Source organism: Grampus griseus (genome assembly GCF_964374135.1).
Source record: "Grampus griseus genome assembly, chromosome: 8".
Taxonomy (NCBI): domain Eukaryota; kingdom Metazoa; phylum Chordata; class Mammalia; order Artiodactyla; family Delphinidae; genus Grampus; species Grampus griseus.
Genome location: NC_139002.1, coordinates 64,717,820 through 64,737,033, shown reverse-complemented (window position 1 = coordinate 64,737,033; position 19,214 = coordinate 64,717,820).

Genomic DNA, 19,214 nt, shown 5'->3' with positions numbered 1-19,214 from the left:
TGCTTGAAGAAAATCTGAAAATGTCTCACAACACAACTCTGAATCCCACTTCTGTCAGACTCCTGGAAAGTTCTGGTCTTTTAAAATGTATACCTTACAGCATTAAAGAAAGGCTGTGATTATCCAAGTGGGATAAAATATCAAGACTATTTGGGAAAATGATGCGAACTCTTAAAAAGAAAATAAGCTTTCCTGTACTGCAATGGTTGGCAGCCACTTTTCCTCATAAGGTTCCTCATTTTGCCCAGTGAGAACGTTTCCAATGGAGGACAAAGGCTGACAGTCAGAAACAAGTAAAGAGCAATAAACAACCTACATCAATAAAACAACCTACAGGGACTTCCCTGGTGGCACAGTGGTTAAGAATCCACCTGCCAATGCAGGCGACATGGCTCTGACCCCTGGTTCGGGAAGATCCCACAAGCCACGGAGTAACTAAGCCCATGCACCACAACTACTGAGCCCGCAGTCCTCAACTACTGAAGCCCGAGAGCTCTAGCACCCACGCACCACAACTACTGAGCCCGTGAGTGGCAACTACTGAAGCCTGCGCTCTAGGGTCCGTGGGCTGCAACTACCAAGCCTGCGTGCTGCAACTACTGGAACCCGCAGGCCTAGAGCCCGTACTCCACAACAAGAGAAGCTACCACAATGAGAAGCCCACGCACCGCAACGAAGAGTAGCCTCCGCTCGCTGCAACTAGAGAAAGCCCGCGCACAGCAACGAAGACACAACACGGCCAAAAAAATTAAAAAATAAAAATAAAACAACCTACAGGCACACCAACAGAAGGACAGCAGTTTATGTGGTGAGCATAATGCAGTTATTTAAAATAATGATCCTGAAGATCTGTGAGCCATGGACCAATGTTTACATAACATTACCTGAAAACAGTAAAATAGAAAGTGATAGCTCTATTGCAGCTATGTAAAAATCTCTTCTTTGTGAACATTAAGTAAAGAGAGAAGCAAAAGTAATTGTGGCTTCTGGGGCCACCCTGGTGGTGCAGTGGTTGAGAATCCACCTGCCAATGCAAGGGACACGGGTTCGAGCCCTGGTCCGGGAAGATCCCACATGCTGCGGAGCAACTAAGCCCGTGCACCACAACTACTGAGCCTGTGCTCTAGAGCCCGCAAGCCACAACTACTGAAGCCCACGCACCTAGAACCTGTGCTCCACAAGAGAAGTCACCAAAATGAGAAGCCCGTGCACCTCAATGAAGAGTAGCCCCTGCTCACCACAACTAGAGAAGGCCCTCAGGCAGCAACGAACACCCAATGCAGCCATAAATAAATAAATAAATAGTAATTGTGCTTTCTGGTTGAGGGACTGTAATTAGGTGTAATTTCCAACCCCCCATCCCCCAGCAATTTCTATAGTATCATTTTTAACTAAAAAATAAATTTGAGCAAAAACGATAAAGCATTATTTTACTAAAATGGGTTCTGGCCTCACTATTGTAGAAGTGGGGAGAAACAGGAGAAAGACCTTGGGATCACGTTTATCAGGGATCTCTAGAAAGTTCCCTCTGCCACACTCCCATCTTGTTGAAACTGTCTCAGAAACCAAGGTTTATTTTCTCTTGGAATTCTATAAGTTTTGCTCTTGCATTAAAAAAAAAAAGTGAGTGTTTCGTTTTCATTATTATTTACTAAATTTGGGAACTGGGTCAGGCAAACCAATTCTGTTCCTGGGCAAGTCCCTTTGATCTTCAAAATCCACTCAGTCTTTGAGACACACAGCCTGTCTCCTTTCACAGGTCAGGAGCTTCCACTGAAACCTGCACAGAGCATCTGTTGCTTGGGGCGACTTCAAGATGTCAAATTTCGGTCTCAGATTCCAGTCCCGGGGCGGGATATTCGAAAACCTGCGTCTAATCTCTTCTGGGCCGTGGTGCCGGGATGGCCTGGGATCCGCAGGCGCAGCCCTCGGCGCAGGCTGCCCGGACGCGGCGCGCAGGAGCCGAAGGTGCGGGGGTCCTGCAGTCGCGCGTCCGCCCTCCACACGGGCCTCCGCGGGCGTGGTCTGCGCTGACTCGGCCTTTCCGGTCAGTGGTGGTTCCCCACTGCCCCGCACGTGCGGCTGCCGAGCGTCACAGCTCACTATGCAGAGCCGCGGGCGGCCGGCGCTCTCCGCGCTGACCGCGTTCCGGCCCCGCCGTGACCAAGCCGCTTCCGCCTCGGGGTCCGTTCAGCTCCTGCAGCCGCTGCCGCCGCCGCCACGCGCCTTCTTCCGACCGCAGCCGCTGGGCTCTAAGGTCCCGACAGGGCTTGGCAGCTGGATAAAGCATCCCTGAACTGCAGTGCCCTCTGCAAGGCTCTTAGTGAAGAATTGAGGAGCTGAGGCCTCAGGTCGGGAAAACGGCCCTCACCGCGCAGTGCAGAGTGGGTGACTGGGGTTGAGGCAGCGGAGGCCTCGGCAGCCCCATGACCTGCGTTGGAAGCTCAGCATAGCTGCTTGCTTGCCGGGTGTGAGACCCCCTAGAGAGTCGCTCAATCTGACCAAATCTCATTTTAAACATGGGCGAGATGGGGATGAGACCATACCCACCTTGGTGGTGTTGGCCCAGCCTAGCAAATAGCGGGAACTCAGCAAATCTAACTTTTTGTTATTATTTCTTTTGAATTTACCTTTTGGATGTAGTTCTCTCTCCCCACGCCACCGCAACCATCTTGCACTTCTTAACATCTCAGTGCAGGGTCACCGCGGGTGACTTCCTAACTGGTTTAGCCACATTCCCATCCGACTCTCACACAATGACCTGGCACATTTTTAAGGCACACTACATTTTTCAAACAGATTGCCCTGCTTCAAGAAAATGGCACACCTCCCTGTTGTTTTTGGTTTGCGTAGAAAGTCCCTTTTCTGGTATTTAAGCACTAGAGTGTAGCCTGGCTCACCCAAACCCTCATCCCTCCTATAAATATTTATGCTTACTCTTCATCCTACATTGTGGCTCATAGATTCCAGCCCTCTCAGAGCTGGAGTGTGTGTGTGTGTATACTATGTAATAAATGCTCTCATCTAAGTGCGAACAAGAAAGGAAGCAACTGAGAGAATAGAGGGGGATGAGAAAAGGTTTCACGGAGGAAGTAACATATAGGGGTGTGTGTGGTAAGGGCAGTGGCTCGGTGGAGTTTGCCAGCACTGTGATAGATAATATATATATCAGTGTCCTGGTTGGTGTAGAACCCGGACATCAAGTTGGGCTCTGCACTGTTGTGACAGAATGCTTGAAACACCTAGTCCCTTCCCTTGATTTTCTTGGGTCCAGAAGAAGTACGTAAAATTTGAGTTTTTAAAATTAACATCACCTGATGAAACACAGGCTGTGGAAAGTAATAATGGATTCCTTAAGGGAAAAATCCCCTACTGAAGAAGGAGTTCCCATAGAGGGTGGAATCAGCCACAGGGCCTGAATGTTAGAAAAGGGTGTTTATGAAGATTTTATAAAGCTGTATTTGAACCTGCTCCCCACTCAGTCCTAGGAAGGAGAAGGCTGTGTACTAAAACGGAAACAGCCGACTCACCAGGAGCCCAGGTACCCTTCTGGATGGCTTGCTGAAAGAACTGAATTGTTAGGAACTCAGCTGTGAGATCCCCAATGAAAAGAGCTTTGCATAAGAAAGGGACAGGCATTTGCCTACTGACCAGAGAGAGAAGGGCAGCACAGATCTGCAAGCTGGCAGAGACAGACTCGAGATGGCAGTAGCAGAGAGAGTGGATGCTCCAAGGGACCTCGGCGTTCTAGGACACCCCCGTGACACTTTGCAGGTAGCCCAGGTAGCATTGATTGGGTACTTGGAGAGAAGACAAGGGAGCAAAGTGGTGGCAAGAGGAGCAGTTTACACAGGGACTGCGATTACAGTCGATCTTAAGTTCTTTCTTTTGATGTTTCTGAATTAAAATCTCCATCATGAACATGTTTTAGTATCAGAAAAGGAAACAGGGGACTTCCCTGGTGGTCCAGGGGTAAAAAAATCTGCCTTCCAATGCAGGGGACGTGGGTTCGATCCCTGCTCGGGAAACTAAGATTCCCACATGCCACGGGGCAAATTAGCCCAGGTGCCACAACTACTGAGCCCGCCTGCCTCAAGTAGAGAGCCTGCGTGCCACAAACTACAGGGGCTGCAACTACTTAAGCCCGCGTGCCTAGAGCCCGTGCTCTGCAACAAGAGAAGCCACTGCAATGAGAAGCCCGCGTACTGCAACGAAGACTGGCCCCCACTCGCCACAATTAGAGAAAACCCATGTGCAGCAACAAAGACTCAGCACAAGCAAAAAAAAAAAAAACAAAAACCAAATACATCATGATACCATTAATATAAATTTAAGAATACACACAATAGGGACTTCCCTGGTGGCGCAGTGGTTAAGAATCTGCCTGCCAAGGCAGGAGACACAGGTTCAAAGGGGACACAGCAACGAAGACCCAATGCCAACGCAGCCAAAAAATATATTTTTTTAATTAAAAAAAAAACACACACACACAACATCACAGTCCATTGGTGATGGATACATATGTGTTCGCAGATAAAATTACAGGGAATGGAATGGAAAGATGCACACCAAACTCATGGTGGCAGTTTTCACTGGACATTGAGAGCAGAAATGGGACTGAGTGGGAGAGTATGTGGTTAAAGAAGACAATAAAATTATCTATAATGTTTTCCTTCCTTTAAGAAGGTGAATGCAGGGACTTCCCTGGTAGTCCAGTGGTTAAGACCCCATGCTTCCATTTTGGAGGCCGTGGGTTCAATCCTTCATCAGGGAACTAAGATCCTGCATACTGCCCGGCGTGACCAAAGGGAAAAAAAAATATATATGAATGCATATCCTGTAATAACCTATAACGGAAAAGAATCTGAAAAAGAATACATATATATACAATATGTATATATACACAACTGAATCTCTTTGCTCTACACCTGAAACATTGTAAAGCGACTATACTTCAATTAAAAAAAAGAGAAAGGGACTTCCCTGGTGGTCCAGTGGTTAAGGCTCCGCACTTCCAATGCAAGGGGTGTAGGTTTGATCCCTGGTCAGGGAACTAAGATCCCACATGTTGTGCAGTAAGGCCAAATGAATAAATAACTAAAATAACAGATTTAAAAAAAAAAAAAAGAAAAAACGAATGCAAATATGAAGCTTAAAAATTGGTGTTTCTGGGTGGTGGGAAAATGTGTGATTTTTATTTTATTATATTGTTTTTAAATTTTTGATTTTTTAAAAATAAATAACTGTAGGGACTTCCCTGGTGGCACAGTGGTTAAGACTCTGAGCTCCCAATGCAGGGGACCTGGGTTCCATCCCTGGTCAGGGAACTAGACTCCACACGCATGCCACACCTAAGGAGCCCGCCGGCCGCAACTAAGACCCAGCGCAACCAAATAAATAAATAAATAAATAAATAAATTTAAAATAAATAAATAAATAACTGTGGAGTCTTTTTTAAAAAAGCAAATTATGCATGACTAAAGAGAGATATAGGTAAAGTTCTATGGGAGCTCAGAATGCAGAGACATTATCAAAGGCAGGGTGGGAGAGAGAGGGGTTCAGAAAAGGCATCTGAACTATGCCTTCAAGGACGGAGAAGATGAAGATAGATGAGAAAGGAAATGTGGAATGGTACTCCAGGCAGAATGAGCAGCATGAAAGAGGCATGGAGACAGGAAAGCAAGGGACTCTTGAGTAGTTGCTTGGCTGGACTAGAAAATACCTGATGCCAAATAGCAGGAAGCAAGGTTGGCTGCAGCCTCATTCAAAAGGAGCCTTCTATGGGAAATCAAAGAACTTCAGCCTGTTCTGTAGATAGTGGCTTGTCATAACGGGTTTTGGAGTTGGAATGACAGCATCAGGACAGGAAGATTAATCGGGCCATGAAATATAAAATAGTTTGAAATGGAGCAGGACCAGAGGCAGAGAAAGCAGCTAGGAGGAAATGACTATAAGGAGTCTAAGTGAGGGATGAATTCAGGTCCTTCCCCATCACCTCCCCCCAACTCCTTTTTTAAAACAGCTTTACTGATCCTGGTGCCCTTCTGACCACACACAATACTGCCTCTGGGATGATGTTTCCCAACCATTGTTCATGTTCCTGGCTGAGAGTTATAACACGCACTTTTCAGTTACAGTGGTTCACTGAAGCACGGGTTCTAGGGACATTTGGTTGAAGTGTGTAGTTTGAAAGAGGATCCAAGTGATTTCTGATCAATCATAACTTTCATCTTGTACAAACACTATCCTAAAGCATTCAAAGATTCCCTTTGTCTCGTTCTATTCGAGGGTTCTATTCCCTGAGAATACAATAGAAGCTCCATGCCTCAGCACCCCACCCCCCACCCCAGGCCTGGTAGCAGCTAACTTCTGCACCTTCTCCTATATGGATACCAACTCCAGCCATGTTGATATGCTCTGTAATTCCATAGGCATAGCCATGCATTTTGTCATTCCCCCAACTCTTTTATTTTTCTGGGACGCTCTTCCTCCCAATCTCTGCTTATCAAAAATTCTCTTCACAGTCCAAATTCCACTTGTTCCACGAAGCCTTTTTTGTTCACCCCAGAGGAAATTATCTCCTTCCTCTCAGTTATCAAGGTTTCTACCAGTCACATGACAGCTTATTTTCTCTCTCTTTCTGTCTCTCTCTCTCTCTAACATTATCTCTTCCTCTAGTTAGATTTTGAATCTCTGGAAGTAGTGACCAAGTTTTTTCACTTTTCTTTTTGTTTTTTAAATCCCTCTAAAATACACTAGCCCAGACTTCCCTGGTGGCGCAGTGGTTAAGAATCCGATTGCCAGTGCAGGGGAAACATGTTCGATCCCTGGTCCGGGAAGATCCCACATGCCGCAGAGCAGCTAAGCCTGTGTGCCACAACTACTGAGCCTGAGCTTTAGAGCCTGCGAGCCACAACTACTGAGCCCATGTGCCACAACTACTGAAGCCTGCACGCCTAGAGCCCATGCTCTGCAGCAAGAGGAGCCACTGCAATGAGAAGCATGCGCACCGCAACGAAGAGTAGTCCCCACTCGCCGCAACTAGAGAAACCCGTGCACAGCAAGGAAGACCCAACGCAGCCAAAAGTAAATAAATATAAAATAAAATGGAATGGTTGAATGAATGAAAGAATACATTTTTGAGCACTTTTTCAACTGGCTTTTCTTTGGTGTATTTCCTTCCTGGAGGTTTACCCAGCTGGTAAAGCAGAAGGAAATACCAGTCAGTTTTTTTTGCCAGCTGTATTAGTTTCAAGTAATAGAAAACCAACTCATACTGACTTACACAATAAAAGTAAATCTCTTGATTTATAAACCAAGGAATCCATTGGTGGATTGCTGGCATTAGGATTGGATCAATGTTGTAACAATTTTTCCTTCCTCTTTCAGTTTTGTTTTCCTCTAAGTTGACTTAGTTACCAGGCAGTCTCTTCCTATGTGGTGTCAAAGATGGCACACAGTAGCTCCAGGTTACATTCTATCAATTTAGTAACCCCAGCAGAAAGCACTTCTTTTCTGATAGGGCGAGTAACATTTCCAGGTACGACTGTCATTGGCCCAGCTTAGGTCACATGCACATCACTGTAATCACTGAGTCCGAGGAGTGTCATGTTGCTCTGATTGGCCAGGGGGTAAAGCTGGGGTTTGGGTTAACCCTACCAGAATGCTGGATTGAGAATAGGAAAGGAAAAATTATGGTACCAGACCAGAAGGGATGCTGAGCAGGCAAAATAAATGTCCATTAAACACACATTCACTTAACTAGTACTCAGCAGTCTCTGATCCAGGTTGACTGTGCCTGAGTAGAGACTGCAGGTGACTCCATGATCTGTCCTCAAATGACTCACTACACAAGGCTGTTCTGATTTGGTCCCAAGGGTTGCACCGTTCTTCAGAGCAGTTATATAATAAAACATCCTACTCAGGGGAAATGGTTCATGCCTGGCTTGAGTCCTATGATGGCCTAGGGCCACTGAGAGGAAAAGACTGCGATCTGATACCACCAGGGGACACAGTGTCAACTGCAATAGTACTGGGCAGGCCAAATCTGCCATTGGGAGGGCACAGGAACAACCAACGAGCAGTAGCATGGGCAAGCAGTTCGTTCCTGGGGCCAAACGGGACCTGACAGGTCTTAATGGGAGAGAGAAAAATTCTGAGATAGGAGATACTCAGGACTTCAGATGAACAGATAAGTCTGGTCAGCAGGTAGCAGGACTCCAGCCACTGGACTAAATTTCAGGGACAGTCCAGTCTCAAGGAGTGGGGAATTGAAAGGGGCACGCGTGTGCCAGTTGCAGGGGGATCAGGACTCGGCAGAGTATAAGGATTGGATCTAAGGCACTAGGCTGAAATCCACGGACTAGGTCTGGAGTCCACAGCAGGGCTGAGTCTCAAGAATAAGACTGAAGGTCAGTTAACAGATAGGACCGGGACGTAAGTGCAGATCAGCAACAGCCTTGGTAAGAACCCGTAGAGTGAGGGATGGAAGTGCCATAAATTCCTCTTGCCTCTGCTGAGAATTCTGTCCAGTGACTAGATTAAGCCTGAGCCTGCAGATGCCACTGAACAGCCTCTCAGCTGAGGGGAAGGAGGGAGACAGAAGTTGGCCCACAACAGGGTCTAACCAAGTAAAAAAAATTGAGACATGTTCTCATTGGAATGCATAATCTAATAAAAAATCAAATTGAAAAACTTACAGCTGGAATGTATTAAGAAACAAAGACACCTGGAAAGAAATAGATACAATTGTAACAAGATGTTAACTGAGATTTCCCTCTTTTCTTCTTTTCACAGCTTAGAATAATAGATGGCAAGTACCCTCACATTATAAGAAGACATGTCAGATGGTGTTTGCATGACTTGCTCAGGGGGTGGCCCCCAGATTGGTTCTGAGATCTGTAGCCTGCCACTCCCACTTTTGGTCTGAGAAAAGATGATCAAGAGGAGAGGTTTAACAATGAGGTATCACCTCACATCTGTCAGAATGGCCATCATCAAAAAATCTACAAACAATAAATGCTGGAGAGGGTGTGGAGAAAAGGGAACCCTCTTGCACTGTTGGTGGGAATGTAAATTGATACAGTCACTAAGGAGAACAGTATGGAGGTTCCTTAAAAAACTAAAAACAGAACTACCATACGACCCAGCAATCCCACTACTGGGCATATAGCCTGAGAAAACCATAATTCAAAAAGAGTCATTTACCACAGTGTTCACTACAGCACTATTTACAATAGCCAGGACATGGAAGCGGTCTAAGTGTCCGTCGACAGATGAATGGATAAAGAAGATGTGGCACATATATACAATGGCATATTACTCAGCCATTAAAAGAAACGAAACTGAGTTATTTGTAGTGAGGTGGATGGACTAGAGTCTGTCATACAGAGTGAAGTAAGTCAGAAAGAGAAGAACAAAGACTGTATGCTAACACATACATATGGAATCTAAAAAAAAAATGTTCTGATGAACCTAGGGGCAGGACAGGAATAAAGACACAGATGTAGAGAATGGACTTGAGGACACAGTTGGGGGGCAAGGGTAAGCTGGGACGAAGTGACATACTACCAAATGTAAAACAGATAGCTAGTGGGAAGCAACTGCATAGCACAGGGAGATCAGCTCGGTGCTTTGTGACCACCTAGAGGGGTGGGATAGGGAGGGTGGGAGGGAGATGCAAGAGGGAGGGGATATGGGGATACATGTATACATATAGCTGATTCACTTTGTTATACAGCAGAAACTAACACAACATTGTAAAGCAATTATACTCCAATAAAGATGTTAAAAAAAAAAAGAGGAGACGTTTAAAAAGTGAGGATTGTTTTGAAGAGAACTAACAGAGCGCTGTGGTTTTCCTCTATCTTTGGTCAAGGGAAAGTAAAGAATAGGGACCTGCCAAGAGGGGAGACTGACATCGCAGGTGGATGTGTGCTGAATGGAAGACATGCTCTGAGGTGGCTGGGACCTGGAGCAGAGTATGGTGAGAGAGTTCTTGGGACAATCTGACCTGAGTCCCCTGAGTTGTGGTGTAGAGAGACTGATAACTTTTCTCACCTGAGAGCTAGGTGAGAGGCTGGCTGGAGGACCAAAGATGGTAGGTTAAGGGGCTGGGAAGGGAGAGTTGACAGAATGAGTTTGAAAGGCAGTAATAAGAAAGAATAAAATTATTCCTTCCATTGGTTAAAAGGTAAGAAACCTGAGTTCTCCTTTCAGCTCTACCACAAATTAACTGTGCTACCCTAGAAAACTGCTTGATCTCTCTGGATCTCAGTTTTCTCTTCTATAAAAGGAAGAATCGGATTAAACTGTCTCTAAAGTACCCCGAAGGGACCTTCCACGATTTTCCAATTCTATGGGAGTATTAGGCTGAACTCCATGGTGACTTGTGGAGTGGGATGGGTTATGATGGTGCATATATATACATCCCATTACACTATGCCCTAGACATTCAGGTCTCAAAGGTGCAGCATTCTCTTTTTCCCCTGCCCCATCTTCTCTTAACAAGTACTTAAAAGATAAATTATTTTAAATTTTTTAAAAGAAAAAGTAACTCATAATACCACTAACCTGACACATTACTAATTATCTTTTGGCTAATTCGTTTCCAGATCTTGACCACCTATCTGCATATTTGCCCCAGTTGCAATCACTAGCACATACTTTTTGTGTTCTTACAGAGCCCCCGGTTCAATACACTATGCATGACCAAGAGGAGTAAAAGCTTGGGTGCTTCCAATTATTGCATAATAAGAGCAGGCAAGGAACAAGGTGGCCTTTGATAAGACAGTCTTTTGGGGCACAGAACTACTCTGGTGTGGCCTCTCTTCCTCCTTAAGTCTCCTTCCCCCCTCCCCACCCTCACTTCCTGATCCTTCAGCAAGAACAGGAACTCAAGAGGTCCGGTAGAGCTAAGCTAACACAGCCTCTGATCTACATGACACTCACTTTGAGTTTACTTCTGGGCTAGAAATACCAGGTGATCCGTGTAGCAGATATCACAGCAGCCACCAGAGAGTTATGTCAAGCCCCTAAAATCACAGAGAAAACCAATATCAAGGGATATAGAGATGTGCTAGTGATTCTGCTGTTGTTAAGACAGGAGTGAGGGGACTTCCTTGGTGGCACAGTGGTTGAGAATCCACCTGTCAATGCAGGGGACATGGGTTCAAGCCCTGGTCTGGGAAGATCCCACATGCCTGAGCAACTAAGCCTGTGCACCACAACTACTAAGCCTGTGCTCTAGAAGCCACAAGCCACAACTACTGAAGCCCACGTGCCACAACTACTGAAGCCTGCGAGCCTAGAGCCTGTGCTCCACAACAAGAGAAGCCACCACAATGAGAAGCCTGCACACTGCAACGGAGACTAGCCCCTGCTCGCCACAACTAGAGAAAGCCCGCGCACAGCAACAAAGACCCAAAGCAGCTAAAAATAATAAATAAACAAATAAAAATTAAAAAAAAAAGACAGGAGTGAGGAGGTGGTCACAGAGGATCAGCAAGGTGATGGCAGTCCACCCACCTTTTATTAAAATTGAAGTATAGTTGATTTACAATGTTTTATTATTTCAGGTGTACGGCATAGTGATTCCATATTTGGATAGAGTATATTCCATTTAAAATTATTATGAAATAGTGCCTACATTTCCCTGTGCTGTACAATATATCCTTGTAGCTTATCTATTTTATACATAGTAGTTTGTATCCCTTAATCCAATATCCCTATCTTGCCTCTCCCTCCTCTTTTCCCTCTCCCCACTGGCAACCACTAGTTTATTCTCCATTGTCTGTGAGTCTGTTTCGTTATATACATTCGTTTGTGTTATTTTTTTAGATTCCACAAATAAGTGATAACATAGAGTATTTGTCTTTCTCTGTCTGACTTACTTCACTAAGCATGATACCCTCTGTGTCTGTCCATGTTGCAAGACACTCCACCCACCTTAGTGCCAACTCTTGTGTCTCAGTCTCTATGACCTCAGTCCTACTGACAGGAGCACCCCTGAGCCCAGCCCCAGCAAAGTCAAGCTTTTTGGAGAGGTCTTTGTGCATTCTGATCTAGGCAGAGATGGAGATGGTTCAGTCTGGGCCTTGAAATGCTGTTCCTAAAACTTAGTCTGGTATCGTAGAAGCTTTAAGAGCAAGGTGACTAGTAAAGGGCAATGGGCCTAGAGAAGCAGGTAGGTAGGGCTTGGTTCATGGAGTCCCTGGAGTCTGCAGGGGAGGAGGAGTCTCAGATAATTTGCAGCAGGGATGTGACTTGCTCAGATCTGTTTAAGAAAGATCCCTCTGGTAACAGTGTGGGGAATGATTTGAAAAGGACGACTGGAGCCAGAGACCTGAGCTTATTAAAATTTGGTTAAGACATTACAATTTTTAGAAAAACATAGGATTTAATCATTAGAAGATAAAAAGGACAAAATGCACTAGATGATAGAGAAATACTATACCCTTGGAGAGCTCCATAGGTAAAATATCTTTCTTTTTTGTTGGGTTGCATTTTTCTTTTTCTTTGGCATTGAACATTTTAAAGAAATATGTGTTTACATTTTTTTTCTGATTACAAAAGCAACCCATAATTACTGAAAATTTTCAAACATTTCAGAAATATTTAATTTAGGAAGTAAAACTTCTACACAATCCCCTCCCCCAGAGGTAACAGCTGTTACTAGTAAAATACCTTTCTCACAGTTGGAAATCTTGCTCTTACCAAAGGACTTGACATGCCTCACAACCAGATCTCAAAAGGCAATGCAAAAAATAAAAAAAAAAGGCAACGCAATGCTTGAATTCCCTGAAGAATAAATGATGAAAGATTATTCAGAGCAGAAAAGGTATACAGAAATAAATGGGTGAAAAAGATTAAAAGCTAAAGGATCTAATTCCCAATCATATTTTCTGCTCAGGGGTTCATTTGCCTGAAGCTATCCAGGATGCTTGACTAAGGGGTGGCTAGAGATTACTTCAGTGGAATAAATGAGCTCTAGAAGTTAACCTTCGTTCTTGGTTAAGTATTCATATGTTGCAGTTTTTTTTTCTTTTTAAAAAAATTTTATTAGAGTATAGTTGATTTACAATGTTGTGTTAGTTTCAGGTGTACAGTAAAGTGAATCAGTTATACATATATCCATTCTTTCTTAGATTCTTTTCCCATATGTTGCAGTTTTCCTTTTTTTTATTATTTAAAATATTTATTTATTTGGCTGCATTGGGTCTTAGTTGCAGCACGCGGGATGTTCATTGCGGTGTACAGGCTTCTCTAGGTGTGGCGCATGGGCTCTAGAGCACGTGGGCTTAGTTGCCCCGTGGCATGTGGGATCTTAGTTCCCAGGGACCGAACCTGTGTCCCCTGCATTGGAAGGCAGATTTTTAACCACTGGACCACTAGGGAAGTCTCTGCAGTTTTCTTTTTAAAATGAAAAGTGCTGTCTTGAGGCTAAAAAGGGTTTCCCATTCCTAGCAGGCCTCTTGACATGGTGGATAGCAAAAGAAAATAATTCAGTATTTTTGTGCCCATTTGTACCTGTCAGAATGGGATAATAACATCTGTCTGCCTCCCCAGGGAGATGATGAGATGATTGATTTCTTCTTTGTTACTTGCTTTTGAAATCAGAGGGAAAAATCTAGACTTAAGGGCCCTTTAAAGGAAAGAACTGTCCTTTCAAGACAATTCTTGGAGAGTTTCTTTAGAAAGAGAGCCTTTCTTGGAATGCATTCTGGGGCTTAATAACTTTTACCGTCAGAAATTCTGAACTCTTCAAATGCATATGATAGAAACCCAATTCAAACAAGGTGAAAAACATAAGGTTATTGTCTCATTCCTCTAAAGCCTGACAAAGGTGGAATTGGCTTCAGGGATACAAGTTCCATCAGGAACTATGATTGGATTTGAGAAATTCTATTTCAGTATCTGCATGTTGCTTGAGTGGAGAAGGTGCATTCTCAGAAGCTGTGGAATGGCCATGTTTAGCCATATGCATGTCAAAACACTGAAAGCTAGGCTTCAAAGACAGGGGATACCAAAACAGCTGTGCAGAGAGAAACAGAGATGAGAGATAGTGAGAGAACTAACAGGATCACAGTTCTTGATGGTTTTCCAGATTCTCTTTCCTTTCCCTTTGTATACTGGCTACCTTGGGGCTTTGCTAAAATGCCTTCTCCTTGCACTAGTTTAAAGTGAATTTCTCTTTCTTGCAACCCAAAGAATTATGACTATTATGATCTGAATGTTTATGTTCCCCCCAGCCCCTACTGTGATACTATTTGGAGGTGGGGCCTTTGAAAGGTGACTAGATTTAAATGAGGTGATGAGTGTGGGGCCTCCATGGTGGGATTAGTGCCCTTCTAAGAAAAGGAAGAAACACCAGAGTTCTCTTTCTCTGCCATGTGAGTAGTCAGCAAGAAAATAGCTATCTGTAAACCAGGAAGAGTCTTCACCAGGAGTTGAATCAGCAGACACCTTGGACTTCCCAGCCTTCAAAACTGTGAGAAATAAATGTCTGTTGCTTAAGCCACCTAGTCTATGGTATTTTGTTATAGCAACCTGAGCTGACTAGGACAATGACTGAGACAACTACTATGAAAATTAGTGATGGCTTTTGCTGTATACTTTCTGCAAGATGTAGAGAAGCATCTTTCTTATACTGAAACTTCCCTCTCAAAGGTCACCAATTTCTAAGTGCAAAACCCAATGACTTCTACTCACTTTTCATTCTTCTTTGCCATGTTGACTGTCTTTGCCTTCTGGAATCTCTCCTCTCTTGGCCTTTGTGATCCCCCCTCAATGGATTCTCCTTTTACTTCTCTGACAGTGCTTTTTCAGTATCCGTCACTGTTTTCTTTTTTCCACTTGCCCTATATAGGTGATCTCTAAGATTCTGTTCTTGGCTGCCTTCTCATCTTGCTCTGCCCTCTTTGCTAAATACGTTTATCTACTCCAACGATTTTCTCTTGCACTCATAGGCTGATGACTTCTTCATTTATTATTCATAGCCTTAAAGTTTGCTGAGCTTTAGGTCCTAATTTTTACTCTCCTGGTGAATATCCCCACCTAGATAATGTGCAAACACTGCAAAAATGTCCCAAACTGAACTTCTCCTTTCCTTAACCTGGTCTCAAATTGCTTTTCTAGCCACCAGTCCCTTCCATACGGAACTTCTCTTGCAAGCCACACTGTCTTCTAGTCTCCAGCCCAGCTTTGTAGACTTCCTTTCCGGATACCTCTTCTCTTCTCCCCTAGGCTCCTTTTCTTGGTACTCCCCTCCTACCACAGTCTTGCTCCCATTCTCACTTTCTTGTCTAAATCTTGCCTTGTCCCGGAGCTGGTGGTGGGATGAATTGGGAGATCGGGATTGACATATATACACTAATATATATATAAAAAATAACTAAAAAAAAACAAACAAAGAATGTCCAGAGAAGGCCAATAAAGTAGCCTTTAAAACTTGAAAAAAATAGGGCTTCCCTGGTGGCGCAATGGTTGAGAGTCCGCCTGCCGATGCAGGGGACGCGGGTTCGTGCCCCGGTCCGGGAGGATCCCGCATGCCGCGGAGCGGCTGGGCCCGTGGGCCATGGCCGCTGGGCCTGCGCGTCCGGAGCCTGTGCTCCGCGACGGGAGGGACCACAGCGGTGAGGGGCCCGCGTACCGCAAAAAAAAAAAAAAAAAAAATAGAGTGAGAGATGGGGCAAAAGTAGATTAGGGCAGATGCCCTCTTAACTCCTCTTGGTAGGTGATTGAATTCGGCCTTTATCCTACAACCCAGGTGGGTCTTGCCTTTAAAAATGTCTGCTTGGGGAATTCCCTGGCCGTCCAGTGGTGAGGACTCAGTACTTTCACTGCTGTGGCCCGGGTTCAATCCTTGGTCGGGGAACTAAATCCTGCAAGCCGCGTGGAGTGGCCAAAACAGACAAATAAAACAACAACAAAGTCTGCTTGGAATAGTGAAGATTTCTTGAAATTTGTATCTTGAGAGGTTTTGTTCTTTAAGTAAGCAAAAGAGAGAACTCTGCACTGACACATTATATGGTCTTGATATGTGATGGGGCCCACATATGTGAGTAACTGGTTTATGAAGAAATCTCAACCTATCACGGCATAAGAAGCAGTAAAGCATGTTGGTCAGGGGCTTGGCTCTGGAGTGGGACTGCGGGGGTCTGAATTAGGCAAATTAACTTCTCTGTGCTTCAGTTGCCTCTTGTGTCCAGTGGAGATTGTAATGGATCTACTTCACAAGCTTATTATGAGGATTAGACAAGATAATATATGTAAAATTCTTTTTTTTTTTTTTTTTTTTGCGGTACGCGGGCCTCTCACTGCTGTGGCCTCTCCCGTTGCGGAGCACAGGCTCCGGACGCGCAGGCCCAGCGGCCATGGCCCACAGACCCAGCCGCTCTGCGGCATGTGGGATATTCCCAGACCGGGGCACAAACCCGTGTCTCCTGCATCGGCAGGCGGACTCTCAACCACTGCGCCACCAGGGAAGCCCAATATATGTAAAGTTCTTGAACAGGCTAAGTACATAGTAAGCACTCGGTAATTGTGAGGTATTATTATTATTATTTTAAATAAACTTATTTATTTATTTTTATTTGTTTATTTTTGGCTGCACTGGGTCTTCATTGCTGCGCGTGGGCCCTCTCCAGCTGCGGCGAGTGGGGGCCACTCTTCATCGCGGTGCGTGGGCCTCTCACCGCGGTGTCCTATCCCATTGCAGAGCACGGGCTCCAGGCACAAGGGCTTCAGTAGTTGTGGCACACGGGCTCAGTAGTTGTGGCTCACGGGCTTAGTTGCTCTGTGGCATGTGGGATCTTCCCGGATCAGGGCTCGAACCCATGTCCCCTACATTGGCAGGCAGATTCCCAACCATGGCGCCACCAGGGAAGCCCAGTATTATTATTTTTGATTACCACTTTCAAGTATGATGTGGCAAATCCCCCTCACCTGTATCTTAATGACATCCTGGGCAGATTCTATGACTTGACAACTAAAACTCAGTTCAGTTTGGTTTAAAATGTCAGTCTCGGGGGCTTCCCTGGTGCTGCAGTGGTTGAGAGTCCACCTGCCGATGCAGGGGACACGGGTTCGTGCCCCGGTCCGGGAAGATCCCACATGCCGCAGAGCGGCTGGCCCGTGAGCCATGGCTGCTGAGCCTGCGTGTCCAGAGCCTCTGCTCCGCAGCGGGAGAGGTCACAACAGTGAGAGGCCCGCGAACCGCAAAAAAAAAAAAGAAAAAAAAAGAGAAAGAAACAACAAAACCTAAACTGTCAATCTCATGATTGGTTCGAAGCTCTCCACCTGCCCCAGTATAAGCTAGACTTACGGCAGACGAGATCAGTGGACTTTTTAAAATCCTCCTCCCACTCTAGTGCCCTAGAGGGCAGGTGGAGGCTGAGTCATACCCTGGGACACCTTGTCCCCTTCCCTGTTCTCAGGAAGGGGTCAGAGAGAAGGATGAGGCACTCAGAGGTCTTCTCATGTAGCTAGTTGCCTCTTGTTGGAGAGGCATCCCTGAAATTACTGCTCTGGTTCAGTTTTGTCCTGCTACTGCTGTGGCCTCTGATGGAGTGGTAGTCTCGACCCAAATGGGTTCACAATCTCTTTATGCACATGTTCAGTTTTACCCCAGATACCTCTTTAGTGATAGATTACTGAAGCACAATTGGTGCTGGAGAGGAGACTGGAAATGATGTTTGATTTTGTTGTTGTTGTTATTGTTCTGACAAGCAGGGACAGTTCACAATCAGAACAAACTCTTATTTCCCACAGTGCCTGCTGAGTAACCTCCCAGGAAGGATGTGTTATAGAGCTAAGAGTGGCTGAAGCAGATCAGAGACCACAAGGCCAGATGCTGCCCAAAGGGCTTCTGGATTTCAAGTACTTTAAAAAGAGCAAGGGGCTTCTCTGGTGGCACAGTGGTTAAAAATCTGCCTGCCAATGCAGGGGACACAGGTTCGATCCCTGGTCCGAGAAGATCCCACATGCCGCGGAGCAACTAAGCCCATGCGCCACAACTACTGAGCCTGCGCTCTAGAGCCCACGAGCCACAACTACTGAAGCCCACTAGCCACAACTACTGAAGCCCGTGTGCCTAGAGCCCGTGCTCCACAACAAGAGAAGCCACCGCAATGAGAAGCCCGCGCACCGCAACGAAGAGTGGCCCCCGCTCGCCGCAGTTGGAGAGGGCCCGTGCGCAGCAACTAAGACCCAATGCAGCCAAAAATAATAAATAAATAACATAAATAAATTTATTTAAAAAAAATAGCAACAACCCAAAATAATATTTATTGGATATCTACTAAAGCTAGGCACTTAGTATACATTATCCATTCTATGTGATAAGGATTATTAGCTCCATTTTACAGACGAGGATAGTGAAGGTAAGAGGAATTAAATCAATTGCCATTATTTTGAGGGCCCTGTTTCTTACTTAATTTCTATAGTCAAAAAAAAAATCTAGTTAAGGTTTCAGAGAGGCAATATAAACAAAAGTCATATTTCGGACATTTAGGAGATAGCTCTGATTGCTAATGTTAATTTTTTTCTGATGCAAATATATGCCTTTACTTTGTGTCAATTCACAAGAGCCATAAAATGTCAATTAAAAAAAAATGTCCGTTTTTGCCATCCTTACAGTTTTTTTCACTACAGAGAACTAAACAAAAGAATGACCTTATTGTTGTTAAGTTCAACGGGGACTTTTTCTATCCTTTTAAAATGTGTCTTCTGTATTCATGTGTATCTCTTCACCTTAATTGAACGAACTTTTTCATTACTAATTTACATATTTCATTGAATAACAGCGTGTTTTAGGGTGACTCTTCCAAGAGCTATTGAGGAAAATATGTGTAATGGTTAATCTATGATTTGCTAATGACTTTTGATTTCCTTTGATCTCCGATCCAAGTGGTAAAATGCACTGTGTGTGATAGACTCACACCTGGTACAGAAACCAGTGCTAAGGGCATAATTAGAAGTTGACAATGGATGTGATAATCCCAATTCATTTTTCTTTTTGGCAAGACAGTAATTGGCTGGAAATTTAAAATTCTCTTTTTAAATCCTTAAACAAATCACTCCTCCGAAGTTTTACGCTTAACCACTACCATCTATCAGCCACCACCTATTCAATTATAAATATGTACAAAAAGCCTGTCGTATACCAGGAACTATTCAAGGTGCTGGAGTACTGTGGTAACCAAGGCAGACAGGGC